This window comes from Pristiophorus japonicus, chromosome 1 (genome assembly GCF_044704955.1).
Source record: "Pristiophorus japonicus isolate sPriJap1 chromosome 1, sPriJap1.hap1, whole genome shotgun sequence".
Classification (NCBI taxonomy): domain Eukaryota; kingdom Metazoa; phylum Chordata; class Chondrichthyes; family Pristiophoridae; genus Pristiophorus; species Pristiophorus japonicus.
Window position 1 is genome coordinate 340,836,633 of NC_091977.1, and position 26,924 is coordinate 340,863,556.

Consider the following 26,924-nt stretch of genomic DNA (forward strand, 5'->3'; position numbering starts at 1 on the left):
CACCCATTCAGTGCCAAAACAGATAGGGGTTCATTATATAACTCTGCATTGCCTCTTACACGCCAGTGCAAATCGGACATTTAAGAACATGCTGCTCACAATTCTACAATCATCCACAAAATCCAACCTGTTCTCATTCTCGTTCCCTTCAGCAATTGTTCCCCTCCAACAGGCCTGACCTACCAGTTGACTTCGAGCACTAGCCAGACGAATTTCCTCTTCACTAGACTGCTGAATTGCGCCGTTTGGCACCTGCAGCCCGCTGAAAAGTTAAGAACGTAAGAACATAAAAAATAGGAGCAGGAGTGGGCCATTTGGCCCCTCGAGCCTCCTCCGCCATTCAATAAGATCGTGGCTGATCCTCTACTGGTATCCAACCGGAAAGTGGTTCGGGCCTCCGGATTTCTGCATTGGGCAAGTGCCACAAGTACACTGCTGATATCATGCCCATTTGGCGCTGAACCCGAATGCTTCACCCAATAAATTTAGTTTGCCTCTATATAAGTCAACACATTGACTTGAGTGTCATCTTTTTCTGTTGGTAGCTCTTTTACCTCTCAGTTAGAAGGTTGTGGCTTCAAGTCTCACTCCAGGGCTTAAACACATTGTGCCAATAGTTTCTGTGGTACATCTCCTGTTGTAACTTTGGTGGAAACCTTGGAGAAATGGCGTAAACAAGCTTTTATGCTGTTCCTTCGGGGTTTCTGTTGAAGTTATGCGGAAGATCAGGGAATTGCTGTGGAACCACTACTTCCCAGCCAAGCCTAACACTTCAGTGCGGTACTGAGTGCGTGCTATATTTGTCACAGTTTCTGTCTGTTCAGGTAGATATAAAAGTTTAAAGCGCTGCCTTGGAGAACAGCAGTAAAACATTGCTAACTTTCCTCCTTCAACCAATGCCAACCTTGCTGTGTGCAATTGGTTGCCACCTCTGTCTACAAGAATTCATTGGCTATGCAGCTCTTTGAGATGCCCTAAGTGATATAACTGCAGGTTCTTTTTTTCTATCACTCCCCTGTGATCCTTAGATGAATCTAATGAAAAATATACCTCTTGGTATTTGAAACAATTTATAAAATAGTGCTTATAGGAATAAGAGTGTGATCTCTCCACTGGCACTTCTGAAAATCTCTACCTCACACAAGTGCTTAAGATACTTTCATTCCTGCAGGAAGTATTATTTATACATATAAGATAACAACTAGTTGTTGCTCAAGGAATATTTTGACCATTGTTCAAAAATCTGGAATAGCAATCACTCTGCATGTATATAGATTGCAGGGCTGATGATTATTCACTTAGCTAGGCAAAGATCACATGGGCATATAGAGCTAAGCAACTTGCTGTTAAACAATCTGACACAATAGTTTGAACTGGGAGTGGGATTTGGCTAGGCAGGAGTGCGTTGACCACCAAATGCGCCTATCCTCGGCGCGTGAAGTTCAGGAGATTTTCACTTCTTGACCGTGTCTGCATGCTGCTGGTGGGAGAGGGCGGAGGTTCAGGCATCAGGAGTGTAGTGTATGGAGAAAGAGTCAGACTGAACACTGTGAGCTCAAAGTAATGTGTGATCTTAGTCTTTTATTGCAGGTCTCCAGAGTGCCTCTCCAACCTGTGAAGCATTCTTAAATACCTGTGCTCCCAAGGGATTATGGGATCCCTTAGGACTCCGGGGAGTGAGCCCTCTGGTGGCTGTACAGAGTAACTACAAGTATACATATATAACATTTCCCCCTAAAGTCAATAGTGTAACTATTTACAATGTGAGTCGATCTGGGGCCCTTCTTTCCCTGGTTGATCGTCTGTGTGAAGGCTGATGTTGTTGAATTATTCGTTGGGCCCTCGCTGGGCTGTTGTGCAGCTGATCTTGCTGGGCTGCTTGGTGTGTAGGGCCCTGCAGGGCTGCTCTGGATGGTGGGGTCTGCTTCGTGATCAACCATGGTGTCGGTTGCCACTGATGTGTGTGTTGGGGGATCAAAAAGGTAGGGTCCAAGGTGGGTTGCTCAGGATAGTCCGTCAATCTGAGTTTGATTTGGTCCAAGTGTTTCCGGTGAAGGAGTCCATTTGAAAGTTTGACTCAAAACACCCTGCACCCCTCTTTGGCCACGACAATGCTGGGAAGCCACTTGGGACCTTGCCCATAATTTAATACTAATAAAGGATCATTGACTTCAATCTCGCATGACACATTTGCGCTATCATGGTATGCATTTTGTTGAAGCCGCCTGTTGATGTAGATCAGGGTGAACTAATGAGAGCCTTATCTTAAGTGCTCTTTTCATGAGCAGTTCGACAGGTGGAGTGAGCAGATTCTTCATGAGGCCATATGTTTGTGCTCCACAGACGGTGAGGAGGATCGGTCTACGTTTGGCAGCGCTCTCTTCCCCATCTAGCTCGTTGGCCATGAAGTATTGGTTGAGTCGCTCCACAAAAGTTTCCCAATCATCTCCCTCCGAGAATTTCTCCAGGATGCCCACTGTTCTCCACATCTTTGGGTTCGCTATCTGTATCTCATCGGTAGTTGTAGTGTATGGAGAAAGAGTCAGACTGAACACTGTGAGCTCAAAGTAACGTGTGACCTTAGTCTTTTATTGCAGGTTTCCAGAGTACCTCTCCAACCTGTGAAGCACTCTTAAATACCTGGGGAATGAACCCTCTGGTAGCTGTACAGAGTATATACAAGTCCAGATACATAACAAGGAGGCCACTGGCAAGCCCTAAAGGAAATCTCGCCAGCAAGGCTAGCCACAGAGTGAGGGTTACAGAAGGGTCTCGTGGGAGGGAAGGAGGTGCCTAGTGGAAAGGGAGGTGCAAACTTTCCTTATTGGATGCAGAAAAGCATTTGTGCTTCTCCTGGTTCCATGAGCAAAATAATAAAACTTACTTTAAGTGGCCTCTTCTGGTGCCGGATCCTCTTCCTGCTGTTTTTGCCTGGTGGGAAAGTCACAGCTACAGTAAGAATTGCAGTTGGGCCACGATGACATCATCGGACCCCAATCTGCATATGTCAAGAAGGATCCTGCCAGTTTCAAGCGGGTGTCTTTGCCACCAGTGCATGAGCAAGGTAAAATGGTAGACAGCCGACTCTAGGCGGGATATCGGGAGGCAAATCACCTGGTGATCAACCTGAAAAAAAACATTCCCAAAGCTTTGCCCAAGCCACCACAAGACAAATCGCAAAAAAAAATCACACTTACCTCCGTGGCTGCTGATCTTCCTTCTCGTCTGCCTGGCCATGCTGTGCATTGTCACGTTCCTCTTCCTCTTCCTCTTCCTCCTCCTGAGATCGCACTGCAATCCCCAGTGGCAATGCCTGGGCCCTCATTATGGCCAGGTTGTGCTGCATACAGCAGACCACAATGAACAGCGACACTTGATGAGGGGAGTACTGAAGGCTGCCTCCAAAGTGGATAAGGAAGCGGAAATACTGCTTTAACACCCCGATTGTCTGCTCTATGAGGTTCCGGGTGGCTGCATGGCTGTTGTTGTAATGATGCTCAGCACGGGTGTTGGGGTTGCGGAGGGGTGTCATCAGTCAGGTGGCTAGACCATAACCTTTGTTGCTGAGCAGCCAGCCGCAACCTTCATGTGATGGCTCGAACAGTCATGGCATCGTGTGTGCTGCCAGGATAACGGGCATTCACAGCGAGGATGCGTTATCAGGATAGCGGGCATTCACAGCGAGGATGCGTTGCCAGAAGAGCGGGCATTCACAGTGAGGATGCACTGCCAGGATAGCGGGCATTCACAGCGAGGATGCGTTGCCAGAAGAGCGGGCATTCACAGTGAGGATGCACTGCCAGGATAGCGGGCAGTCACAGCGAAGACATGCTGCCAGGATAATGGGCAGTCACAGCAAGGATGCACTGCCAGGATAGCGGACATTCACAGCAAGGATGCGCTGCCAGGATAGCGGCCAGTCACAGCGAGGATGCACTGCGTCTGGTCGCAATGCCACGTAGATGCAATCAGTGGCACCCTGAACCATCGGAAAGCCCGCTATCCTGGCGAACCCACATGACCGTTCCTCCTGTTTCTCCCTCGTTATGGGGAATGTTATATAGTCCATTCTCCTGCGGTACTGAGCGTCTGTGACCTTGCGGATGCAGCAATGAGCAGAAAATTGCGAGACACTGCAGATGTCCCCTGCTGCACCCTGGAAGGAGCGGGAGGCATAGAAACTGAGTGTCACAGTGACCTTACTGCGACAGACAGTGACATCCTAGTCTCGATATCAGCCTGTAGGTCTGGCTGCAGGAGATAGCATAGCTCAGTGCGGAATTGCAGCCTTTTTACATACTACTCCTCAGACATGTCCAGGTATGAGATGTGCTCCTGATAAACCCATGCTGGGTAAGGCTTCCTGCCGCGATGTCATTCATGGCTCAAGATTCCCAAGCCTCCTTCTCTGCAGATGCCGCCGCCCAATAGCTTGGAGAAAGTGACGGTGGCGTGATGACAATGCGCCCATATAAATGCAGACCGCAAATCACTACTTAACTGAAAGTTTGACCACAGTCTGCCGTAGCAATCCAAGAGGTTCACACACTGTGCTATATGGAAACGTAGCACTCACTGTGACCTCAGAATAACCCGGTGGCTCATCCTTTTAAATACCCTCTCGGCGTCGCCCAAAACGCTGGGACCGCCTGCTTTCTCTGGCGTGTTCAGCGGCTGTCGGTGAGATGCGCAAACCTAATTTCGCACCTGGGATGCTAGCATGGCATTGCACGCGTACTGACATTACAGGGCGAGGCAATAAAGTTTAGCGCCGCCGGTAAAACTCAACCAAATTCCCAGGGACCGCTAAAATCTCCGCGGTCAAACGTTAATCCATGAGCGACTCCGGTGCGCTAAAGAGAGGTGAAACCCAACCAAACTGCTTGCCCTATAGGTTTGTGTCTACTTGTGGTGCACTCTACAGGTTAACGTCTACTTGTGATGGATTCTATAGGTTAGTGTCTGCTGGTGATGGACTCTTATGCTTAGGGAGTATTTATGATGGACTCAATAGGTTAGTGTCTAGTTGCGTGGATTCTAGGTTAGTGTCTACTTGTGATGACACTAACCTATGTGCTATGGGCTAAAAATTCATTGACTTAGCACCACCCGTTAGTGCCCAGGCGGTGTCAACGCCTCAAACCAGGCTATAACGAATAGGTCAGTGTCTACTTGTGATGGACACTATGGGCCCGAAATTCAGTACCGCTGGAAAGCTGGTGCTCCCCCCACCTTTTAGTGGTCATTAGCGCCAACGTTTTTGAGTGGCTGGGCCTCCCCATATTCAGCTCCAAACGTGAACAAATGGGTTCCAGCACTGAAGAACCCTTCCAAAGTGGAGTTTTCAGCGATGTGGCTGTCTTAGTTTGAGCGTCATCACAGCTGAGAAATTCAGCATGCAGGTAAGGGTTTCTAATGATCCAGCTGCTCCCTGACCTTTTTAAAGGCCAGGGTTTGTAGCAAGACCCTGAGGGGGGAAGGAGTTTGGAAGGATGGCTGGTGTAAGATGAGAGCCAACAGGTTCACTGATATGGAGCTGGAGACACTGATGGACGGTGTGCAGGACAGAAGAAGAATACTGTTTCCTGATGTGGGGAGGCCTGGCAGACCTCCAGTACAGAATGCTTGGAGGGAGGTTGCAGGGCAGGTGTCAGGCACCTCCTAATATGTGAGGCTGCACCCTCCCAGGAGGGTGCTGGCAAGTCTGCACCTGGCCCTTCAGGGTGGCGATGGGTTGACACCTCCTAGCTCTGGGGCGACGGGGATCCTCCTCCTCCTCTGCGCCTCCCCCTCCTCCTCAGGTGGTACTGCTGGCTCGACCTCCAGCGGCTGTCCCCTCATGGTGGCCAGGTTGTGCAGCATGAAGACCGGTTGTGAAGAGTACGGCAAGGTGGCAGGCACTGGAATCTCTGCGTAAGGATGCCTAAGCACTGCTCGATGATGCACCTGGTGGCACAATGAGCATCATTGTATGCATGCTCTGGCACTGCCCTGCGGTTCCGCAGAGGAGTGAGCAGCCAAGTGGACAGGGGATATCCCTTGTCCCCAAGCAGCCAACCGCAATCCTGATTCGGGCCGGTGAATACTGTGGGCACACTGGTCTGGCACAGAATGAATGAATCATGGCTGCTGCCTCCCTTGCCTGCTGCCTATCGACACAGTGCTGATGGCGACACATTTTCTTGTGTGCCGCCCTGCTTCTGACCAGGTGTACCAGGTGTCACCCTCCCAACACTCCTCCCATCCTCAGGGTGAACCCTGCCAAGCAGGTCTCTGCAGCCCACTAAAGAATCAGACCTGAAAGTTGTACAAAAATACAGGGGTATGTGCAAACCTCTGACTCAGCAGGTTTAATGGAGCCAAAACAATTAATAAAACTATATCAAGAGATAAATACTGCGGATCTTCGAAAATGAACTGAAAACACTAATAATTAATAAAACTTTTTCAAAAGATGAATACTGCAGATGCATGCTGAAAAATGAAATAAAAACAATCATAAGTATTGAAACTTTTCACCTACCAAAGGGCCCCAGTGGTGTTGCGTTCGAGCACAGCATTGAAAACCTTTTCCTCAGTGAATTTCACTCTGGTTGTCCCTTTCCAGCGGCCCGCTCGCTGCAGAGCTCATCGCTGGAAACCTTCCTCTACTCCGGCTTCACTGCGCCGTTTCTGGCAGAAGTGAACACCACTGAACTCCTTCCCAAGCTGAATACGGCTCAGGGAGGGAAAAGTACCCAACCACGGCGGCCGATCGATTTTTTCGGTCAACTGCTCAAACTCCGTGGTAACCGTCCCTTCAGGGACAGTGAATTTCGGCCCCTATAAGGTTACTGTCTATTGTACTTGTGATGGACTCTATAGGTTGGTGTCGACTTGTGATGGACTCCATAGATTAGTGTATGTTGGTGATGGACTCTATAGGTTCGTGTCTACTTGTGATGGACTCTATAGATTAGTGTCTACTTATGATGGACTCCATAGATTAGTGTCTGTTGGTGATGGACTCTACAGGTTAGTGTCTACTTGTGATGGACTCTACGGGCCCAAGTTTCGGATCCCTGGTAGAACGGCACACCTCGGAGAGGCCCGTCTAATTTCTAGAACTGAAAAATCGCCAAATACTTACCTCGCGATTCTTCGATATCTGTAGGCCCGTTTGCAGCTCAGCGCGGTGCAACAGGAGCTGCTGGGGGCAGAGTTACAGCCCAGTGCCAAAAAGAGTGCCGGCAGCTGCACGCGTGCGCAGTAGCTCCTGGCCCTCCCAACAAGTCCTGTCTCCGAGCTGTAAGATTCCAAAATTCTTGGAAACCCCTCAGTGTTTGGACTCACTGAAAAGGAAATTCGATTTCGGCCTATTAAACAGAAAGTTTGGGATCCTAAATGCATATGGAAGAAATCTATGAGTCTTTACCAAGTTTGGGATTTTAAAAGGCATGCTTGGGCCTATGGGGAATAGCTGCAGAGGCAGAGGGGTGGGATCAACCTTTACCTTTAGAATTTGGATATTGCAGCTAATCAGTTTGTCTGGGGGAGCTGTTTAACCATAGTCAGGCTCCCAGAAAACATTAGCATTTAAACAATCGACCACGGAAGAAACATTATCCACCCCACCCACAGGACCCAAATAGAACATACATATTCCAACACCTTTTCGACATGCATGGAAATATCTGGCTCAGCCCAGACTTCCCGAAGCCAAAGCAGTGATACTACAATGGACAAGAGCTTATCAGCTGATAAATAAGGATTACCGCGATCCCAAAGTCTATCAATGCCAGATTAAAACATTTAATCAAGTTTCAGTTACCTAGCTCGCCAAAACGTAAACAAAGAAGACCACTTAAAATCAAAGGGCAGCAAAACTCAAACAAAAGAAACGTTAGCTTTGGCACGAAGATTAAGCGGCCTCTCAGAGTATAACTGAGGGCCTATTGTACCAGGAGAATTATTCTGACCATCATTTCGGAACAACAAGATCAAGATCGAGAGCACACAGCGAGAAAACACAGGAAGAAACATCGCGACATCAGAGAAAAGAGCTTCAAAAACCAATCAATCAGTGGGATATCAATACCAATTGACTTGGTAACAGCCATCAACCGGACCACCGCGACCAACGAAACCAACCAGGAAAATCAACCATCAAGAAAATCGGGGCACCACGCAAGTTTTCTACTCTACAATTTGTGCCTAGACTATCCAGCGGGTAAAAATTACCTAAAGAACTTAAAACCCTATTGACAACAAAGAAAATTGGGTACTTACCAGAGATAAATCCAAAACGCGTCTAACTGCATCAGCGGACTCACCCCAACTGGTTTCAATACGCAGCAGACGTCTTCTACCATGCCCGGGGTACGGCAAAGCAAACATTTTGGATATGAAATCCCCCCTCTACCCGAACAGGAAGCTGTAGAAGTATCACAGAAACATTTCTATATTCTAGAACAAAAAACAGTTGAGACAGGGGGCGAAATTTCGGATATCACCGTTCCACCCTGGTGGGATATTGTCAGAAATATAGGGGTCCCTCCCTGGATTGGAATAGCTTCCCACATTTTAGCTATCTGCCAGCTCGTGGTTATTTTTTATTTATGGTGTCCTACCTGCAGGGTGAGGGGCAGAAGTCGTCAATCCAGGCATCAGAGGGTGCTGGACAAGTCCTAGCTGAACTTAAGGATTGTATCAGGGAGGGAAAGACAAAATATGATAGAACACTGCAGTAAAATCACAGTCACATGATGATGTCCGGTTCGGATTCCATCTGCTGTAAAAGCGTAGAGGTCAAGTGTTGTGAAACGTTTGTACTATGTGTGTTTTAATATATATTTTTTGCGAAACTGGAGTAATGGAGGGGCATTGGACCCACTCTATGCTGTAACATAATTGAAATGACTGAATTTACCTGTAAATAGCAATATATTTCAAAGGGGAATCTACGTTTGAGTTTAGTTAGGTAAATGTCCGGGGAAGGTTTTTGTTGTGTATCTGTAAAGCATGCACTCCCATGTTCTGCCACCAGGGAGCGCATTCCTTGAAGTCCCGAGGGATGCTGGGATCCCTTGGGAGCACTGTATATAAGCTGGCTCCTAAGGCTTGTTCCTCACTCTGGAGTATCTTAATAAAGACTGAGGTCACTGTTACTTTAACCTTCCTGTGTGCAGTCTCATCTGTGTTAGGAAGACAATAACTGGCGACTAGTATACGAATCCAACGCAAAGATGCAGCAAACTGTGGGCATCCTGGAGAAGTTCTCGGAGGGTGAGGATGGGAAACCTATGTCGAACAGCTAGACCAGTACTTTGTAGCCAACGAGCTGGACGGAGAAGGAAGCACTGCAAAAAGAAGAGCGATCCTCCTCACGGTCTGCGGGGCACCGACCTACAGCCTCATGAAGAATCTTCTGGCTCCAGTGAAACCCACAGATAAGTCATATGAGGAGCTGTGTACACTGGTTCGGGAGCATCTTAACCCGAGGGAGAGCGTGCTGATGGCGAGGTATCGGTTCTACACATGCCAGCGATCTAAAGGTCAGGAAGTGGCGAACTACGTCGCCGAGCTAAGGCGACTTGGAGGACAATGGGAGTTTGATGGCTACCTGGAGCAGATGCTCAGAGACTTTTGTGTACTGGGCATTGGCCACGAGACCATCCTACGAAAACTTTTGACTGCAGAGACACCGACCCTCAGTAAGGCCATTGCGATAACACAGGCGTTTATGTCCATCAGTGATAACGCCAAACGAATCTCTCAGCACACAAATTAACTGGAACTGTGTTTGCGAGCAGAAATGTACAGGGCAGAAACCATGAGTCTGCAACTGCCAGCAGGCCTCAGGTGACCCAGATGACTCAGAGTCCGCAACAAAGGATGAATGCAAGGCAATTCACACCTTGTTGACGTTGTGGAGGCTTCCATTCAGCCTATTCATGCCGCTTCAAAGGGTATGTTTGCAAGAGCTGTGGAACAATGGGGCACCTCCAATGATCTTGCAGACGAGCTGCAAGCTCTGCAAAACCTGCTAACCACCATGTGGCAGAGGAAGATCGGTCCACGGTGGATCAAAGCAATTTCAAGCCTCAGAGAGAGGAGGCAGATGCTGAAGTACACGGGGTGCACACATTTTTGACGAAATGTCCACTTACAATGCTAAATGTAAAATTGAATGGCTTACCTGTAGCCATGGAACTGGAAACTGGCGCTAGCCAATCCATCATGAGTAAAAAGATGTTTGAGAGACTGTGATGCAACAAGGCACTCAGACCAGCCTTGAGCCCCATGAACACGGAACTGAGAATGTACACCAAAGAGCTCATCACTGTCCTGGACAGCGCCATGGTCAAGGTCACCTACGAGGGCACGGTGCATGAACTGCCACTGGATTGTCCCAGGCGATGGCTCCACACTGCATGGAAGGAGCTGGCTGGGCAAAATCTGCTGGAACTGGGATGACATCCGAGCACTATCACACGTCGATGAGGCCTCATGTACCCAGGTTCTCAACAAATTTCCTTCCCTTTTTGAGCCAGGCATTGGAAACTTTTCCGGGGCGAAGGTGCGGATCCACTTGGTCCCAGAGGCACAACCCATTCACCACAAGGGACTGTTCATCTACAACAGATGCCCATTTGGAATTCAGTCGGCTGCAGCAATGTTCCAGAGAAACATGGAAAGTCTACTCAAGTCGGTACCAAGCACGGTGGTTTTTCAGGACGACATATTGGTCACAGGTCGGGACACCGTCCAGCACCTACAAAACCTGGAGGAGGTCCTCCAGCGACTGGATCGCGTAGGGCTGTGGCTGAAGAGGTCGAAATGTGTCTTCATGGCAACAGAAGTGGAATTTTTGGGGAGAATGATAGCGGCGGATGGCATTTGGCCCACAGATGCCAAGACAGAGGCTATCAGGAACGCGCCCAGGCCACAGAATGTCACGGAGCTGTGGTCGTTCCTGGGACTCCTCAACTATTTTGGTAATTTCCTACCGGGGTTAAGCACCCTCTTAGAGCCCCTACATGTGTTATTGTGTAAAGGTGAGAACTGGGTATGGGGAAAAAAACAAGTAATTGCTTTTGAGAAAGCCAGAAACAGTTTATGCTCCAACAAGCTGCTTGTATTGTATAATCCGTGTAAAAGACTTGTGCTAGCATGTGATGCATCGTCGTACAGAGTCGGGTGTGTATTACAACAAGCTAACATTGCGGGGAAATTGCAACCTGTCGTCTATGCCTCCAGGAGCTTTTCTAAGGCCGAAAGAGCCTACAGAATGATTGAGAAAGAGGCATTACCGTGTGTGTTCGGGGTAAAGAAAATGCATCAGTACCTGTTCGGCCTAAAATTTGAGCTGGAAACCGATCACAAGTCCTTCATATCCCTATTCGCTGAAAACAAGGGGATAAATACTAATGCCTCAGCCCGCATACAAAGGTGGGCACTCGCGCTATCAGTGTATAACTATACCATCCACCACAGGCCAGGCACCGAGAACTGTGCGGATGCTCTCAGTTGTCTACCATTGTCCATCATGAAGATGGAAATGGCGCAGCCTGCAAACTTGATGATGGTGGCGCAGCCCGCAGACTTGTTGATGGTCATGGAAGTGTTTGAAAATGGTAAATCACCTGTCACGGCCCGCCAGATTAGGACTTGGACCAGCCAGGGTCCTCTGCTGTTCCTAGTAAAAAACTCTGTACTGCAGGGGAGCTGGACCAGCATCCCCGTTGAAATGCAAGAGCTAATCAAGCCATTCCAGCGGCGAAAGGACGAGCTGTCCATTCAGGCAGACTGCCTGTTGTGGGGTAACCGCGTCGCGCTACCCAAAAAGGGCAGGGAGATGTTCATCTCGGATCTCCACAGCACACACCCGGGTATAGTAATGATGAAAGCGATAGCCAGATCCCACGTGTGGTGGCCCGGTATCGACTCTGACTTAGAGTCCTGTGTACGGCAATGCAGCATGTGTGCTCAGTTGAGCAATGCGCCCAGAGAGGCACCACTAAGTTTGTGGTCCTGGCACTCCAGACTATGGTCGAGGATCCATGTCGACTATGCGGCCCCGTTTCTCGGTAAAATGTTCCTGGTGGTGGTGGATGCTTTTTCAAAATGGATTGAATGTGAAATAATGTCGGGAAGCACCGCCACCATTGAAAGCCTGAGGGCCAGGTTTGCCACCCACGGCCTGCCTGACATACTGGTCAGTGACAACGGGCCATGTTTTACCAGTGCCGAATTTAAAGAATTCATGACCCGCAATGGGATCAAATATGTCACCTCGACCCCGTTTAAACCAGCCTCCAATGGGCAGACAGAGTGGGCAGTACAAACAATCAAACAGAGCCTTAAACGAGTCAAAGAAGGCTCACTCCAAACCCGCTTGTTCCGAGTACTGCTCAGCTACCGCACGAGACCCCACTCGCTCACAGGGCTGCCCCCGGCTGAGCTACTTAAGTGAAAAGGACACTTAAAACCAGACTCTCGCTGGTTCACCCCAACCTGCATGATCAGGCAGAGAGCAGGTGGCAGCAACAAAATATAAACGATGGTCGCGCCACTGTGTCACGGGAAATTGATCTGAATGACCCTGTGTATGTGCCAAACTATGGACATGGTCCCAAGTGGATTGTGGGCATGGTGATAGCTAAAGAAGGGAATAGGGTGTTTGTAGTCAAACTAGACAATGGACAAATTTGCAGAAAGCACTTGGACCAAACGAGGCTGCGGTTCACAGACTGCCCTGAACAACCCACAGCAGACACCACCTTTTTTGAGCCCACAACACACACCCAAAGGATCAATGACACCACCCCGGACTAGAAAATTGAACCCATCACGCCCAAAAGCCCAGCACAACCAGGCTCACCTAGCAGCCCTGCAGGGCCAAAAACACGCCAGCCCAGCGAGGGCACAGCCAACACACCAGAACAGACATTTGTACCGAGGCGGTCTGCCAGGGAAAGAAAGGCTCCCGAACGCCTCACCTTGTAAATAGTTTTCACTTTGGGAGGGAGTGATGATGTGTATCTGTAAAGCATGCAGTCCCATGTTCCGCCACCAGGGAGCACATCCCTTGAAGTCCCAAGGGATGCTGAGATCTCTTGGGAGCACTGTATATATGCTGGCCCCTAAGGCCTGTTCCTCACTCTGGAATGTCTTAATAAAGACTGAGGTCACTGTTACTTTAACATCCCTGTGTGCAGCCTCATCTGTGTTCGGAACACAATAGTTTTAGCTCTCGTGTTCCAAGAATTTTGTTCACGTAGGATGACACTCTGTGGCGAAGAGTGTCAAATGGGGGACTGTAAGATTCCAAAATTCATGGAAACCCCCCAGTGTTTGGACTCACTGAAAAGGAAATTCGATTTGGGCCTATCAAACAGAAAGTTTGGTATCCTAAAATGCATATGGAAGAAATCTACGAATCTTAACCAAGTTTGGGATTTTAAAAGGCATGCTTGGGCCTGTGGGGAAAAGCTGCAGAGACACAGGGGGTGGGATCAACTTTTACCTTTAGAATTTGGATATTGCAGCTAATCAGTTTGTCTGGGGGAGTTGTTTAACATAGTCAGGCTCCCAGAAAACATTAGCATTTAAACAATTGACCAAGGAAGAAACATTATCCACCCCACCCACAGGACCCAAATAGAACATACATATTCCAACACCTTTTCGACATGCATGGAAATATCTGGCTCAGCCCAGACTTCCCAAAGCCAAAGCAGTGATACTACAATGGACAAGAGTTTATCAGCTGATAAATAAGGATTACCGCGATCCCAAAGTCTATCAATGCCAGATTAAAACATTTAATCAAGTTTCAGTTACCTATCTCGCCAAAACGTAAACAAAGAAGACCACTTAAAATCAATGGGCAGCAAAACTCAAACGAAAGAAATGTTAGATTTGGTGCAAAGATTAAGCAGCCTCTCAGAGTATAACCGGGGGACTATCGTACCAGGAGAATTATTCTGACCATCATTTCAGAACAACAAGATCAAGATCGAGAACACATGGCGAGAAAACACAGGAAGAAACATTGTGACATTGGAGAAAAGAACTTCAAAAACCAATCAGTGGGATATCAATACCAACTGAGTTGGTAACAACCATCAACCGGACCACCGCGACCAACGAAACCAACCAGGAAAATCAACCACCAAGAAAATCGGGGCTCCACGCAAGTTTTACACTCCACAATTTGTGCCTAGACTATGCAGTGGGTAAAAATTATTGAAAGAACTTAAAACCCTATTGATAACAAAGAAAATTGGGTACTTACCAGAGATAAATCCAAAACATGTCTAACCGCATCAGCGGACTCACCCCAACTGGCTTCAATACGCAGCAGAGATATTCTACCACACCCGGGGTATGGCAAGGCAAAGTGGCTTTAACCAAGGAATGCCAAACCACGAAACAGCCCTAGCTGTCAAAGGAAGGAGCATAAATCCCTGGAGCCTTAGAGTTTGACCTAGTTAGAGAGTAAGTGGGAGGTGGGAGGTATTTCTGTTGTGTTTATTACCTGTAATAAAGTATTCCCCATTGTTTAGAACCTTTTTGTAAGATTTTACAGTTTTATTGGAATGTATTTGTGTTATTTGCTTTCTTGAGTAAAACCCAAACCTTCTTTGTATAAAACAGTTGCCTGCTGTACTTCATCACACCCTGATTAATAAATTCAAGGTCGAGAACCAGGGAGTGGGAGCGACTCGAACCCGCTCTGGTCAGGAAGGCAAGCTGACAGACCCACCACCCTCGACAGGGTGAGCCTACCCCTGGCCGAAGGGACGTCGCCCCTATCCCGGGCCGAGTGACCTGCCTGCCCTTTCCTCCTCGGCGGTGGGCTCCGCCCGACCAACTCTTCAGCAGGCTGTTGGAGGGCTCCCGGTGCTGCAGGTGAGTAGAAACTTTTATTTTTTTATTTATTGATTGATTTTTTTATTAGTTTTTTATTTTTTATTTTTTAATTTTTTTTTGATTGATTGATTTATTGATCATTTATTATTGATGATGGCTCTTTATTGGTAAAAGTGAAGTGTTTAATGCTTTGTAAAATCCCCTAACTTCTCTTTAACTTCCCTTCCCCACCCACCCCCCGCATCTCTCGCTACCCTGCACCTAATTTATAAAGTGTAGGCATGGTTTTTCTGAGCGTACAAAAATCGACACTTATTCCGTTGTAAGTTAGTTTGGAGTAACTTTTCGCTGCCTAAACTTGCAAAACAGGCGCAAGTGGCTGGTAACGCCCCCTTTTGAGAAAAAAACTGTACTAAAACGAAACTATTCCAACTAACTAGAACTGGAGCAAACTAAATGCTGAGAATTGCAATTTCTAAGATGCTCCATACTAAACTAGTTGCTCCAAAAAAATAGGAGCAACTCGAGCCGAAACTAGGGCTCTACAGGTTAGTGTCTAATTTTGATAGACTCTATACTATAGGGTTAGAAATTGGCCAGCCTTGCACCCGTTTTGTCGGCGATATTGCGCCATTTTTGGCGGAAAAAGGTGATCAGGTAAATTGACCAAAGTCTTGCGCCGGTGGTTTTGAAATACCGCTGAAAAGCGGACCGCCGGTGTGCAAAACAAAAAAAGTGCAATCCCTTTAAATTGGCCAATTTGGCGCACCCGCATTCTGGGTGAAAAAAAAGTCAGAGAAAAGCCTGCTTTACAGCCCCAAACACGGCGGTAAATATGAAAACCTGCAAAAAGGTTAGTTAAAGTTTTTATTATTAAATTTTTTTGCAGTGATTACTTAGTTAAGGGTCCTGTAAATGTTTTGTGATTTTTTTTATTTTTTGTTTTTTGCTATTTTCTTTGAGTGTTTTCCCTCCTCCCAGGGCCTGTCTTTTAGCGGTACTCGGCCTCGGACTAATGTTGGCGAGGACCACAGTTTCCGCCGCTAATTCTCATGCAACATTGATTTTTACCGCTGGGCGCATTTTTTTGCCAATTTTAGGCCTTTAAAAAATGGCGACGTGATTAGCGGTATTTTGGCAAAAAGTGCCGAAAAAATACCACTATCACCAAAAGACCAATTGCTATGTCAAAAGATTTGTGGCTACTCATGATGGACTCTATGGGCTAGAAAGTGGTCCACTTTTCAGTGGTATTTCAAAACCGCTGGCGCAAGACTTTGGCCAATTTACCTGATCACCTTTTTCTGCCAAAAACAGCAAAATATAGGTGAAAAAACAGACGCAATGCTGGCCAATTTCTAACCCTATAGGTTCGTGTTTACTGTGATGGACTCTATAGGCCGACAGCAGAGAGATTCCTCTGTAGTTACCGCAGTCGGACTTGTCCCCTTTTTTAAAGATGGTCATGATTACGGCATCTCCGAGTTCTCCTGGAATGCTCTCCTCCTTCCAGATAAGAGAAATGAGGTCATGCATTCGTGCCAATAGTGCTTCTCTGCCATACATTAGTGCCTCGGTGGGGATTCCATCTGCTTCTGAGGCTTTGCTGTTCTTGAGCTGATGGATGGCCTTTTCTACCTCGTGCAGGGCTGGGATTTTGCTGAGATGCTGGTGGGTAGCATCAGTGTTCTCGCTCACACCTACATCCCCAACATCGAAGCACTGACCACGCTGGACCAGCTCCGTTGTGCGGACCACATCGTTTGCATGCCCAACACGAGACTCCCTCAGCAAGCACTCTACTCGGAACTCCTACACAGCAAGCGTGCCGCAGGTGGGCAGAGGAAACATTTCAAGGACTTCCTCAAAGCCTCCTTGATAAAGTGCAACATCCCCACCGGCACCTGGGAATCCCTGGCCTAAGCCCGCCCAAATTGGAGAAAGAGCATCTGGGAGGGTCCTGAGCTCCTCGAGTCTCGTTGCCGAGAGCATGCAGAAATCAAGCGCAGGCAGCAGAAGAAGTGTGCGGCAAACCAGACTCCCCACCCACCCTTTCCTTCAACCACTGTCTGCCCCAATTGTGACAGAGACTGTAATTCCTGCATTGAACTGTTCAGTCACCTGAGAACTCACTTTTAGAACAGAAGCAAATCTTCCTCGATTTCGAGGGACTGTCTATGATGATGATGATGATGATGATGGACTCTATAGGTTATTGTATACTTATGATGGACTCAATAGTTTAGTATCTATTAGTGATGGATTCTATAGCTGAGTGTCTACACACTTCTGGTTGTGGACCGCACGGGACACCATTTTGGAGAGGTTGTTAGTGTTCATTGTAGCCAAGTGGTGTATAGCAATTGAGTTCTAATTGTAAGCAGGTGGTGAGAATTAATTGCAGACTCTTTTGCTCTCATAGATATGGTAGTACGCTGGGAAAGCGTATCTTGGGAATGCACAGTAAGTAATGTGGGTTTCTGTGAATAAAGGCTTCTAAAGATTAAGTTTTCGTATTCTTGCTGGCTTTACTGGAAAGTGGGGAGAAGGGGAGCAATTTGCTTGCTTGCTTGTTGGCTCTCTGTATTAGGAGAGGGAGAGAGAGAGAACTACAATTTCTACAACATCTGGAAGAAGATAACATCTACTTGGAAGGAGGTGTGGTGTATGTAGCACTCAAATCACTGACTCCACACAGTCTGGTGTTGTAGTAACTGCTGTGACCTTAGTTCTTTATTGTGTAACTCCAGAGTGCCTCTCAGGTGTGGTGGGCAGCCTTTTATACTCTGTCTTTCAGGTACTTTCAGGTCTCCCACTACAGCGCCCTCTGTGGCGCACCATTGTACTTATACATTTAATGTACCTGGACAATACATACATCTCACTCCTCTCCCCAGTTCTAAAAGCCGTTGCCAGTAACCTCGGCTTTGTTCATCCTGGTTGATTTGTGAGTGTGAGTCCATGACCATCCACTTCCCTCTTCCCCCCCCCCATCCCCCCGCCCCCCATGCAGAGATTATGCTTGCGATCCGGTGCAAGCATGTGATATTTGCAGTCCTTACATGGGTGATGAAGTCACGAGTATAACCTCCAACAGAAAGCAGGTATACATGGACAGTACATTTGTATGATACATATATTGTATGGTACAGATGTTATGTCAAAAGGTTGCAGGTACACTGAACAGTTATTTAATCCCAGCTCACTGGGCGAGGTACGGTGGCGGTATGCTGCCCCTTTTTGCCCGAGGTAATGGGCTGCGCTGAGACAAGGTATCGCAACTAATACGTTGCCTCTGTTCTCAGTAGTCGCCTTAGGGGCTCATCTGCAGCCGCTGAACCACTGCATGAATCATGTAAAATCGAAAATCGCCTTGGTCCATTAGGCATATTAGTCACGGACCCCTTAACCCTTTTACTTGCACCTCGTGGTTTTAACTCTTTTCGTAAATCATTCATATCCATCATTTTAAACACAGTACCCATATAGCATCAAAATATTAACTCTTATCCTAAATCACGTCATCATACAAATCACATTACTCAATTAGACTCGATCTTGCCTTACAAAAGTCTCTTTCTTGGGACCGCCAATGGTGTAAGGCCCTTTTAAGACTCCCGGATGCATTTCCCTTTTAAGACGCCATCTTGTGGTTCCCACGAGGCTTCCACTGGGTGCCGCCATTTGAGTTGCTCTGTTTGCCTTTGTTCTGCTGAACTCTGCTGCTCTTGAGCGCGCTGGCATGGCATTTTAGGAAGAACTAGAAGGGGTAAAGAAGGAAGAAAGAAGAAAAACGGCCAAGAACAATTAAATCTTGAATCGTGGCAGAAATGGTTCTGTGGATTCGATCAGTCATAGTCCCTGTGGCCTCCGTAACTGCTGCCTAATCTACCGCTCTGGCTCTTGTGCCCACACGAGTAGCTGTCGCGTTCTCCCGGGTCATACCTGCCGCCGCTGTAGCATCTGCCGCCGCTGTAGCCTCCTCTCTGTTTACAATATACATAGATGACCTGGAAGAGGGGACAGAGTGTAGTGTAACAAAATTTGCAGATGACACAAAGATTAGTGGGAAAGCGGGTTGTGTAGAGGACACAGAGAGGCTGCAAAGTGATTTAGATAGGTTAAGCAAATGGGCTAAGATTTGGCAGATGGAATACAATGTCGGAAAGTGTGAGGTCATCCACCTTGGAAAAAAAAACAGTAAAAGGGAATATTATTTGAATGGGGAGAAATTACAACATGCTGCAGTGCAGAGGGACCTGGGGATGCATGAAACTCTTTTTGGAGTTCACCTGCAAAAACATAAAACATTAAACCGTGCCACCCGACCTGGGTGACACACCAGACATTTACAAGGCCCTTTTTTCCTTTTTTTGGTTTTTTTTTTTGTGTTTTTCATTTTTTTTTGGTTTTTTTTTTTGGGCGCTAAAATCACATTTTTCCAGTGCCCCCTATAAAAGGGAAGGGGACACTAAAAGCACCGGCAATTAAAACAAATTAAACTTTAAAACGTAAAATCAAATTAAAATTTGATTGCCGGGCGTGATGATGCACTCCAGTCCCTCCGGTGCCCACCTCTCGCGGAAGGCCGCGAGCATACCGGTGGACACCGCGTGCTCCATCTCCAAGGACACCCTGGACCGGATGTAAGAGCGGAAGAGAGGCAGGCAGTCAGGTTGAACGACCCCCTCGACCGCCCGCTGCCTGGACCGGCTGATGGCACCCTTGGCCGTGCCCAGGAGCAGTCCTACGAGGAGGCCTTCGGACCTACCCGCTCCCCTCCGCACAGGGTGCCCAAAGATCAGGAGAGTGGGACTGAAGTGCAGCCAGAATTTCAGGAGCAGCCCCTGGGGATGCATGAATCCCAAAAAAAGTTAATTTGCAGGTGCAGCAGGTAATCAGGAAGGCGAATGGAATGTTGGCCTTCATTGCGAGAGGGATGGAGTACAAAAGCAGGGAGGTCCTGCTGCAACTGTACAGGGTATTGGTGAGGCCGCACCTGGAGTACTGCGTGCAGTTTTGGTCACCTTACTTAAGGAAGGATATACTAGCTTTGGAGGGGGTACAGAGACGATTCACTAGGCTGATTCCGGAGATGAAGGGGTTACCTTATGATGATAGATTGAGTAGACTGGGTCTTTACTTGTTGGAGTTCAGAAGGATGAGGGGTGATCTTATAGAAACATTTAAAATAATGAAAGGGATAGACAAGATAGAGGCAGAGAGGTTGTTTCCACTGGTCGGGGAGACTAGAACTAGGGGGCACAGCCTCAAAATACGGGGGAGCCAATTTAAAACTGAGTTGAGAAGGAATTTCTTGTCCCAGAGGGTTGTGAATCTGTGGAATTCTCTGCCCAAGGAAGCAGTTGAGGCTAGCTCATTGAATGTATTCAAATCACAGATAGATAGATTTTTAACCAATAAGGGAATTAAGGGTTACGGGGAGCAGGCGGGTAAGTGGAGCTGAGTCCACGGCCAGATCAGCCATGATCTTGTTGAATGGCGGAGCAGGCTCGAGGGGCTAGATGGCCTACTCCTGTTCCTAATTCTTATGTTCTTATGTTCTTACGTTCTCTCCTGCCATTCCGACCGCTGCCGTCCCGGCCTCCATCGTAGCCGTGGCCGTGGCCCAACTTTCCGCATGGGCCCCACCGATTTGTCGTCCGTTGATGGATTTCCCGATCAACTCCTGCTCTTCCAGGGTCTGCTCATCTGTGGAGGCTGAGGCTGCAGGATTGCTTGAGATCAGGAGTTCTGGGCTGCTGTCATCTGTGTGGGGATTTAGACTGCCGATGAACGGCTTCTTTCTCCTCCAGCTCGGTCGGCGGTGCTCTTTGGGAACCCGGGGAACAGCAGTCTGTGGAGGAATGAAGTCTTCCCAGCTCCCACGGACCTTCCCCATCCACCTCCTGCTGAGAAGCGTCGGCCCATCACCTGCAATGACCCACAAAGGTAAACCGTGCGTCTCGGCCTCGTGAGATACCTGCACATCCTCTCTGCCAAGAACAGGTATCAGTTCCTTGGTGTAGGTGCACAGCTGCACCGTGATCGGGACCAGCTTGGGTCATGCAGCTAGGTTGACCCACAGTTTCTCAAAAGTTCTCTGACTCAACAATGACGGACCTGATCCAGTGTCCACTTCCATACTCACTGGGACTCCGTTGACCTTGACTTCCATAAATACTGGGGCCGAATCATCGGTACACGTATACAGTCCAAACAACGCCTCATCTTCTTCTGCCTGCTCCTCGCTGGATGGTGGATCATCTTCCATCTCCTCAGCCACACGGTGAGTCAGGTTTCTTTTGCACATACGCTGAAGGTGGCCTTTCGTGTGGCAGGTATTGCACATTTACTCCGCAAACCTGCACCGGTGAGCCCCATGGCTTCCTCCGCAACGCCAGTATGGTGCTACTCGATTAGCCCCCCCTTGGCGGACTCTGAGTTCCAAGACCCTGGGGTCCATGCTTCCTGCCCTGGGCAGAGCCACGTTCTGCAGTTTTGTCCGTGGCGGGCGCTATCCTGTGGACAGTGCCTGCCGGGTTCGAGACTGTGCGGATCATCTGCTTGGTGCTGCATGTCGAGGTCATAAATGCCCTGCTGGTGGTGATGGCTTGCTTCAGTGTGAATGTGGGTTCAGTGGATAGCAGCTTGTGAAGGAGACCCTCATGGCCAATCCCCATAACAAAATCGTCTCGCAACGCCTCGTCAAGGTGTGTGCCAAAATCACACGGCGCCGCGAGTCTCCTGAGGTCCGCAGCATATTTGGTGACATCCTGGCCCTCAGGTCTGCAGTGGTGGTAGAATTTGTGCCGGGCCGTGAGGATGCTCTCCTTCGGTTTCAGTTGGTCACGAATGAGTGCGATCAGCTCCTCATATGACTTATCCCTGGTGCTCGCGGGTGCCAGAAAATCCCTGACGAGACAGTAAACTTCATCACCACAACTGGAAAGCAGTATCGCCATACGCTTCTCTTTCAGTGCGTCTGTGCTCCCCGTCAGGTCATTTGCTGTAAAGTAGTACTTGAGCCTTTCCGTAAAGGCCTCCCAATCATTGCCCACGGTAAAATCCTTTAGCGAGCCCAGAGTAGCCATGGTTGCATGAAGTTCGTCTGTGTCCTTGTCGCCAATGTGGTGTATGTAGCACTCAAATCGCTGACTCCACACTTTCTGCTGTTGTAGGGCCCAAGTTTCCACATGATTTGCACCTGATTTTTAGGAGCAACTGGTGGAAAACGGACTATCTTAGAAATCGCAATTCTCCACATTTTTTTTTCTGCAGTTCTAGTCAGGTAGAACAGTTCTACTTTGGAACAGAATTTTTTCTTCAAAAGGGGGCGTGCCCGGCCACTGACGCCTGATTTGAAAGTTTCCACAGTGAAAACGTACTCCAAACTAAAGTAGAATGGAGCAAGTGAAGATTTTTGTAGAACTGAAAAAACCTGTTCTACACATTAAAAGATCAGGCGCAGGTTACAAAGTAGGCGTCCAGAACGAGGTGGGGGGGGTGGGGGAGGGAAGTCATTAAATTCTATAATAAATCCTTATTTATACTTCTACAAATATTATACAAATAAATCCAACCTGAATAAACATTTATAAGCAAAGAAAAGATTAAATAAACCATCTTCCAACCTGTGTGAAAGTGCTTCAGGCAGGCCTTTCGGGACCGAAGGCTGAACGGGCCGGCCCGAGACTTCGGGCAGGGCCCGTCCCCAGCACCAGATTTACAGGTAGGTGGCATTGGGTTGGGTTGGGTCGGGCTGGTTCGGGTCGGGGGTAGGGGGGGAGAGAGAGGGAGAGGGAGAGAGAGAGAGAGAGAGAGAGAGGGAGGGAGAGAGAGGGGGGGAGGGAGGAGAGAGAGAGAGAGAGAGAGAGAGAGAGAGAGAGAGAGGGAGGGAGAGGGAGGGAGGGAGGGAGAGGGAGGGAGGGAGGGAGAGGGAGGGGGGAAGGTCAGGTCGGATCCAGTCCGGGAGCAGGAGTCGGGTCGGGTCCAGTGGGAGTCGGGTCGGGTCCAGTGGGGGGGGGGGTCGGGTCGGGTCAGGGGGCGGGAGCGCGGGTCGGGTCGGGTCCAGTCGGGGGGGCGGGGAGCGGGAACAGGAGCGCGGGTAGGGTAGGGTCGGGTCGGGTCCAGTCGGGGGGGCGGGGAGCGGGAACAGGAGTGCGGGTCGGGTAGGGTCGGGTCGGGTCCAGTCGGGGGGGCGGGGAGCGGGAACAGGAGCGCGGGTAGGGTAGGGTCGGGTCGGGTCCAGTCGGGGGGGCGGGGAGCGGGAACAGGAGTGCGGGTCGGGTAGGGTCGGGTCGGGTCCAGTCGGGGGGGCGGGGAGCGGGAACAGGAGCGCGGGTCGAGGCGGGGAGGCGGGGAGCGGGAACGGGAGCTCGGGTCGGGTCAGTCGGGGGGGGGGGCGGGCGCGGGTGTCGGGTCTGGTCTGGTCCGGAGGCAGGGGTGGGTGGGGGGGGGAGCGAGTGTCGGGTCTGGTCGGGGGGGGGGGGGGAGCAGGAGCTGGCCATGGGAGGAGCCTCATTCACGCAGCCCCAGTGAGGCCATTCAGCCAGGGCTAGGGGCTGCGTGCTTCGGGCCCCTCCCACACAGTTCGGTGCCTGGAGCTACTGCACTTGCGTGCCCACTGTAGCGCGCATGTGCAGAGGTCCCGGCACTGTTTTCAGCACAGGGACCTGGCTCCGCCCCCCCACAGCTCGTGCTGTGCTGCACCGAGGGCCATAGGACCTGCAAGTAGGTGGAGAATACCGAGGATTTTTTTAGGCGCACTTTGTGGCGCGAAAAACGGGCGTCCAGGTCGGGACTGCGCCGTTCTAGGCGCGTATGGAAACTTGGGCCCGTTGTAACTACTCTGACCGTAATCCTTTATTGCGTAACTTCAGAGTGCCTCTCAGGTGTGGTGGGCAGCCTTTTATACTTTGTCTTGCAGGTACTTTCAGGTCTCCCACCACAGCGCCCTCTGTGGCGCACCATTGTACTTATACATTTAATGTACCTGGACAATACATAACAGGAGGGCGACCACTACCAACCAAAGATCAAAATAAGGTGGGCGTTAGTGCACATTCTCTGCAAGAATATTGGCTGTAGTTGCGGGGAGGAAAGAAGATAAAGGCTGAATGATCTTCAGGGGTGTAGTTGTGCACATGCACGTGCTTGCATGTGTGTGTGTGTGTGTGTGTGTGTGTGTGTCCGTGCGTATGTGTGCTATTTCAAAATCAACTCAGCCACACACACATCTTTAATTTCTTTCGTTAGCTGTCATTAATTAACCACCAAAAATGTGTGTTTCACATTTTCTTTTAACATAGAAACATAGAAACATAGAAAATAGGTGCAGGATAGGCCATTTGGCCCTTCGAGCCGACACCGCCATTCAATAAGATCATGGCTGAACATTCCCTCAGTATCCCTTTCCTGCTTTTTCTCCATACCCCTTAATCCCCTTAGCCGTAAGGGCCATATCTAACTCCCTCTTGAAAAATCCAATGAACTGGCATCAACAACTCTCTGCGGCAGAGAATTCCATAGGTTAACAACTCTCTGAGTGAAGAGGTTTCTCCTCATCTCAGTCCTAAATAGCCTATCATAAAACTATGTCCCATGGTTCTGGACTTCCCCAACATCGGGAACATTCTTCCCACATCCAACCTGTCCAGTCCCGTCAGAATCTTATACGTTCAGCCATGAACTCATTGAATGGCAGTGCAGGCTTGAAGGGCCGAATGGCCTACTCCTGCACCTATTTTCTATGTCTATGTTTTCTATGTTTCTATGAGATCCCCTCTCATCCTTCTGAACTCCAATGAATAAAGGCCCAGTTGATCCAGTTTCTCCTCATATGACAGTCCAGCCATTCCTGGAATCAGTCTGGTGAACCTTCGCTGCACTCCCTCAATAGCAAGAACGTCCTTCCTCAGATGAGGAGACCAAAACTGAACACAATATTCCAGGTGAGGCCTCACTAAGGCCCTGTACAACTGCAGTAAGACCACCCTGCTCCTATACTCAAATCCCCTAGCTATGAAGGCCAACATACCATTTGCCTTCTTCACCGTGTGCTGTACCTGCATGCCCACTGAACCATGGCACCCAGGTCACATTGCACCTCCTCTTTTCCAAATCTGCTGCCATCCAGATAATATTCTGCCTTCGTGTTATTACCCCCAAAATGGATAACCTCACATTTATCCACATTATATTGCGTCTGCCATGCATTTTCCCACTCACCCAACCTGTCCAAGTCACCCTGCAGCCTCTTACCGTCCTCACAGCTCACACCACCACCTGGTTTAGTGTCATCCACAAACTTGGAGATATTACACTCAATTCCTTCATCTAAAGCGTTAATGTACATTGTAAAGAGCTGAGGTCCCAGCACTGAGCCCTGCGGCACTCCACTAGTCACTGCCTGCCATTCTGAAAAGGACCTGTTTATCCCAACTCTCTGCTTCCTGTCTGCCAACCAGTTCTCTATCCACGTCAGTACATTACCCCCAATACCATGCGCTTTGATTTTGCACACCAATCTCTTGTGCGGACCTTGTCAAAAGCCTTTTGAAAGTCCAAATACACTACATCCACTGGTTCTCCCTTGTCCACTCTGCTAGTTACATCCTCAAAAAATTCCAGAAGATTCGTCAAGCATGATTTCCCTTTCATAAATCCATGCTGATTTGATCAAATCCTGTCACTGCTTTCCAAATGCGCTGCTATTTCATCCTTAATGATTGATTCCAACATTTTCCCCACTACTGATGTCAGGCTAACCGGTCTATAGATACTCGTTTTCTCTCTCCCTCCTTTTTTAAAAAGTGGTGTTACATTAGCTACCCTCCAGTCCATAAGAACTGAACCAGTGTCAATAGACTGTTGGAAAATGATCACCAATGCATCCACTATTTCTATGGCCACTTCCTTAAGTACTCTGGGATGCAGACTATCAGGCCCCGGGGGTTTATTGGCTTTCAATCCCATCAATTTCCCGCCTGATAAGGATATCCTTCAGTTCCTCCTTCTCACTAGACCTACTGTCCCCTAGTACATTCGGAAGGTTATTTATGTCTTCCTTCGTGAAGACAGAACCGAAGTATTTGTTCAATTGGTCTGCCATTTCTTTTTTACCCATTATAAATTCACCTGAATCCGACTGCAAGGGACCTACGTTTGTCTTCACTAACCTTTTTCTCTTCACATATTTATCGAAGCTTTTGCAGTCAGTTTTTATGTTCACTGCAAGATTCCTTTCATACTCTATTTTTCCCCTCTTAATTAAACCCTTAGTATTCCTCTCTTGAATTCTAAATTTTTCCCAGTCCTCAGGTTTGTTGCTTTTTCCAGCCAAATTATATACCTCTTCCTTGGCTTTAACACTATCCTTAATTTCCCTTGTTAGCCATGATTGAGCCACCTTCCCCATTTTATTTTTACTCCAGACAGGGATGTACAATTGTTGAAGTTCATCCATGTGATCTTTAAAAGTTTGCCATTGCCTATCCACCGTCAACCCTTTAAGTATCATTTGTCAGTCAATTCTAGCCAATTCCCGCCTCATACCGTTGAAGTTACCTTTCCTTAAGTTCAGGACCCTAGTTTCCGAATTAACTGCGTTACTCTCCATCTTAATAAAGAATTCTACCATATTATGGTCACTCTTCCCCAAGGGGCCTCGCAAAACAAGATTGCAAATTAGTCCCTTCTCATTACACATCACCCAGTCTAGGATGGCCAGCTCTCTAGTTGGTTCCTCAACATATTCGTCCAGAAAACCATTCCTAATACACTCCAGGATATCCTCCTCCACCGCATTGCTACCAGTTTGGTTAGCCCAATCAATATGTAGATTAAAGTCACACATGATAACTGCTATACCTTTATTGCACACATCCCTTATTTCTTGTTTGATGCTGTCCCCAACATCACTACTAATGTTTGGTGGTCTGTACACAACTCCCACTAGCATTTTCTGCCCTTTGGAATTCCGTAGCTCCGCCCATACCAATTCCACATCATCCAGGCTAATGTTCCTCCTTACTATTGCATTAATGTCCTCTTTAACCAGCAACGCC